Genomic DNA, 5276 nt, shown 5'->3' with positions numbered 1-5276 from the left:
ATCCTCAATTAGGTGCCTAGGCAGTAGCATGGTGTAAATAAATAATAATAACTTTCCAGTGCATGGCCTTTTGTGACTGAATTAAAGACAGAATGGGATGGTGAAATGGCTATATTGTAAATTGAAGTCAATAAGGACAGCAGACAAGCCTTGCTGTCCCTGAATACATCATAAAAGTAACATGCAAGAGGTTAACAGTGAAACTTTATCTTGGTTCAGAAGAGCAAATAATTGGCTTTATTTCTTCATATAGTTGGGATTATCTCCCTACTTGTCAACCAGGACCCAGCTGGATTTGCTGCCAATGCCTTAGAGAATGACAGGGCTGGGCGATCTTCATAATCTGTTAATCCTGGTGCTCTCTACCAGTATACAAAAGGCTGTTAAGTAATACAAGCAGTGCAAACAGTATCTGAAGTAGACACTTGTCCACTTGTAAAATATTTGGCATAACATACTCGTGGGAAGAAAAATTCATCATGGAAGAGTACAGTTGCAAAGTGTTTGTGGTCTTGTCCTAAAAGTATTCTTGTTTTAAAAAATCGTATTCTCTCAAGTTATGTGAAAAGAATATGGAACTACGTAGTAGTTGGCAGCTCAAAAGGAAGGTCAGTGGGCAGCATCCTAGGTGTGTGGCTGGGCTCTGCACTCTTCCTTGATGGCTAGCTTATCCAGCATCAAGTAGCTGAAAGGAGAAAGAGTTAAGGTTGTGAAAATCTGGGTTCAGTCATAATACAGTTTCTGCAACCACTGTTAGCAAGTGTGCAACAGCTGGACTTGAGTTCCATAGGGAGGGATGTAGCTTTTGAGGCACTTAGAACTTAGCAGAAATGGGAGATTTAAAGGACCATATTGGTCCTTGAGCAGCTCTTGAAAGTGGATTTTAGGACCTAATGAGGTCCCTGTGGTCTGTGTGATGAAGCTGACTGGCCACGATAGTCCCCTCTAGACAAAGCTTCTGCCTCAGGGATCAGCTTATGGAGGTGCATTTTACTGATCTGTTCTGTAGGTCGCAGTGGCACCAGTAATTGGGATGAACTTCCCACCTAAAAGAAATTGTCCAAACAGTTCTGTTGATCATAAAATCAAAAAAGAAAAACACTGCAAGGCAGGAAAACCTCTCAGGAATAGAGGGCAATCAAGAATATCATTATATATTAAAATAATATGCCGCAAACCTTCTCAAATTCACAGCTGCCAAAGTCTTTACAAAATGTCTTCAGTAAACTAGCTTTATTTCTGTTTTACCTTAATCTTGATTCCCCCAGCCTGTTCTTACCAAGTCCCTGTTTCAGGAAAATATTAAGACAAAGATCTTCTGGAAAAGGAATTCAGAACTGCCCTCATGACAGTGGTGATTTCACCACCTTCATGATGACTTGGCTAAGCCTATCCATTGCGCTTGACTGTGTGTTGAAAATGAGGGGTACCGCAGAGCCTTATGGCATTGTGGGGCTGAGCAAATGCCTGATCTCATTCTTGGGAAATTCCTGGAAGCAAGGAGCTAGGCCAGCCTCTGAGTAATCCTATCCAAGCCTGACACTGTCTGGCTTGTAAAACTTGCCCAGTTTGGAGTTTCATGATGACTTGTAATCACTTTCACTAAAGAGGCTTGTTAACATTTTCAGCCTGATCAGACTATTACTCGGTGGAGTTTTAGTAGCACAGAGATAGATTTGGGTCATTCTGACAAAGCTCTGTTTTTTAACTCTGGGAAGTTCACATTAGAAACCAAAACTGTGAAAAAAACAAGCAAAGTCTGAAGAAGTCTTGAGATGTAATGCACATCTTAATGCCTTCCTATAGTACAAATGTTTACATGCTGCTAGCAAGGATTTAGTAATTTTCCATAGTCTTATATTTTTTAAGTTTGCATTAAGTTTTAGGGCAGAAATTTAGAAAGTTTTCCATAGCCATCTGGGACCACCTTAAATAATGCGTATGACTTGCCTATTTCACCCTATGACAGCTTTGAATTTGCTCAGCAGAGACTTCGCAGTATGTGTAGTGTATCCCATGTGGCTGTCAGGGTGGAGAAACTAAAAGCAAGACAGCAGGGGAAGTGGGAAGGCTTGCAAATAAGCATTCTAGGTTAAATTGTTTTTTCTGGACTACGTTGTTGCTTCTGTGGTTTGAAGTTTTGCAAGCCTCACAAACTAGTTTATGAGTTCATAAGGTTCACAAAGCCAGTTGATGCTCAGTACTGTTTTTTCCTGTAATGTAAGCCTACTTGCCAATTGGAAAGATGATTGAGCTAATGCAAAATGTACCTAGGTAAAGAAAATCATATGCCATTTAATGCAGTATATTCAATTGGGGTGTGTGGGTATATATATGTGTGTAAGTATGTGTGTGTGTGTGTGTGTGTATGTATTATGCATTTAAATTGGATTTTCCTCTCTCCTTCTTTCAGTTTCTTTATTCACAGTATCTCAGTCTTGGCTCAGTTACTGATCCATTTTTACATCTTAGGTAACATTTTCAAAAGTGCCATTGTATGTAAGAAAGTAAATGGCATTCAGGCTCTGAAGGCAATTTAGGTGCATTTGAAAATGAGGTCAAAGTTTCCTTGTCATTTGGATGCATAAAACTTTTTACTTTCTGTGCTTATAACAATTTATTATTAGTATCACAGTAACATAGAGGAGGCCCAGACATGGGAACAGAACTCCATTGTGCTACGTTTTGAATAAACATATTCTAAATAGACAGCCTCTGACTCAGAGGATTTAGGATTTTTTTTCCCCCTGTCTGTCCCTCTGTTTTCTTTTTTATTAGTTGCTTTTAAGCAGAATGCATGTAGTGTTAAAACTTAAATCTGCAATGTTTGAGTGGTTTGGAAGGCAGAAAAGCTGAATTCATTCATCCATGATCTTTAGTAAGGGAAAGATAAATTACAAAGCTGAACTCTAAGAAAACCAAAGTGATAAAAATCTGAAGAAGCAAACACTCAACTGAACAAGCAAACCCCTCCCCTGTTCACAGATAATAAATGTTAGCATTAAGAAAAGCACATTAAAAAAAGTCAATAATTAATTAATGATTTTGTCAATATAAATTAATAATGATTGGATATTTTAAAAGACCGTGATGTACGTGATGTAGTTTTTGCCAGTTTTTCTGTACCTTGACTGTGTCCATATGTGAAATGAAAGTGATTTGTGAATTTGTAAGAAAGTATGGCTGAGCCCCTCATTCCAAATCAGTGGAGCCATCTCCCTTGTTCTCTTGGTTTGTTTTCAGTGAGGATTATCAAGGCTTTTTGCTTGCTTGGTTGCTCAAACAACTCCAAACACAGAAGGTGTTTTAGGAACCTATTCTGTGTCATTCATTGTATAACACTGCAAATATAGCACACAATCATGTTTTGTTCTTTGGTTGCTTGAATCATCTCTTCTTTTGGATGGTATAGCCAAGAGTTGAGTTCTCCAGCAATTCTGATCTCATTACTTTGTACTGCTGTTAATGACCCATACAGACATTTATCAGTTGTTAAAAATTCTGGTTTATTGGTTAAAATAATTTATTAGAATTTCAGGTATTATACATTAACTGAGGCACCTATTGATTTACAGGAGTGGGACTATATTAATTTATAGGTATCAATCATCCCCATTGGCTTCGCTTAGCCCCCGGAAGCACTTAAAGGACTCTGGCTGTTTGAATAACTGTGGTCAATATGCTTTACTTTTACATAGATATGTGCATTTGTCAGAAGGGTATAAGGACTTTTCCTCCTTTTCCTCTTTGCATGGCCTGCTTAAAACCCAGTAAAATTGTAGTTCATTGTGACAAAATGTTTCTTGGAAATGGCAAGAAATGAATGGTATTTCCTTCTCTATTCTGCTCTTCGACTAGTGCAAAAATCACTGATGTCAGAAAGTTTGAGATAAATCCTGAGGAGATGGACATGCATCTAAGCCCTGATACTTCTTCTAAACTGACTGGCACGTGTGTACTCTGGTGCACTCAGGTTCTCATCCTCTGCCATCAGGAGAGCACCAGGGACTCCTTCTTTCTCCTTTTTTCAGGAATTCTTCATCACAGAAACCATGGTGTGTGGAGGCTGATTTTTCCACTGATCATCTCACAAAGTGAAGTTGGAAAATGCTTGGGACATCATATCTGAGCACAAAAGCTCCTACAGGAGATCCCCCTGGAGATCAAAATACTAGATGTATTCCTCCACATCCTTAAAACTGTAGAGTGTTGAGAGGATTGTGCAGAAACTAATTTCATTGTGTTACACATATGAGATCTCAATTAATTCTTTAGCTTTAATGTCTATGAGCAAATAATGAGATTAAAACATTTGTACAGCAATTAAACAACTGTAACTGAACTAACTGTTTTGGAAAGGAGAAGATTAATGTATCCCAACTAGTTGTTGTTTTTTTTTTTTTGGGGGGGGGGGTGTGTTTGGGTTTTTTTTGGTTGGGGGGGGGGAAGGAGGGGAAGAAGGGGAGTGGTTGTTGTTATTTTTTAACCTGGAGCTGGTTATGAACTCACTGGATTGAGCAGACAGTTCAGGTCTGACCTAAAAAGAGTAGTGAAATATAACATTTCAAGAGTATTTTGGCAGATTTGTAAACACAAATAAGAGATTGGGAATATATTAATAAATGGAGTCCATTTCCTTCTTCCTTCCTTTCTTTCTCCCTTTCTTTCATCTCCCATCTTCCTTTCTCTCCCTAAATATTGATTATTGAAATAATCTATACACTTGCACCATATGTAGATTTTCAGCTGCTAAGTGCTGAAACTTAACTATTTACTAAGTAGTCTTCAAATGGCTCCCACCTTCTCAAGCTCTGGGGGTCTTTTATATGTGACTGAAACATAAATGCTGCACAGAATGACCCATACACAGAGAAACCTGCTAATCAATAGAAAACATTAGTATTAATGATTAATAAAAGTGTCCTGAAAATCAATGCACAATAGGGATTTGAAATGTTAGTGATTTCACCAGTGTTTCAAGTTCAGCCTTAGAGTCATCTAACAATGTCAGCACCACCTTAGCATTAAAGTAATTTCATTTGGCAGGAATCAGGTAAGTGTTGTAATTTTTAAAATTATAAGAGCCTTTTTGCTGAAAAAGCATTGTATCTGCAATCAAATGTTCCACCGACCTGGCCATTTTATACACACTCGTACACAAAGGGCAAGATTATCACATTTGAGCTCTGCTCCCTCTAGAAGATAGAGGTGAAGCCTTAGGAAACCATCTATAGCTACTTAATCTATAGCTCTGGTCCTGGCAATACTTACAGCAA

Source organism: Balearica regulorum, chromosome 2 (genome assembly GCF_011004875.1).
Source record: "Balearica regulorum gibbericeps isolate bBalReg1 chromosome 2, bBalReg1.pri, whole genome shotgun sequence".
NCBI lineage: Eukaryota > Metazoa > Chordata > Aves > Gruiformes > Gruidae > Balearica > Balearica regulorum.
This window is presented reverse-complemented; position numbering follows the sequence as displayed.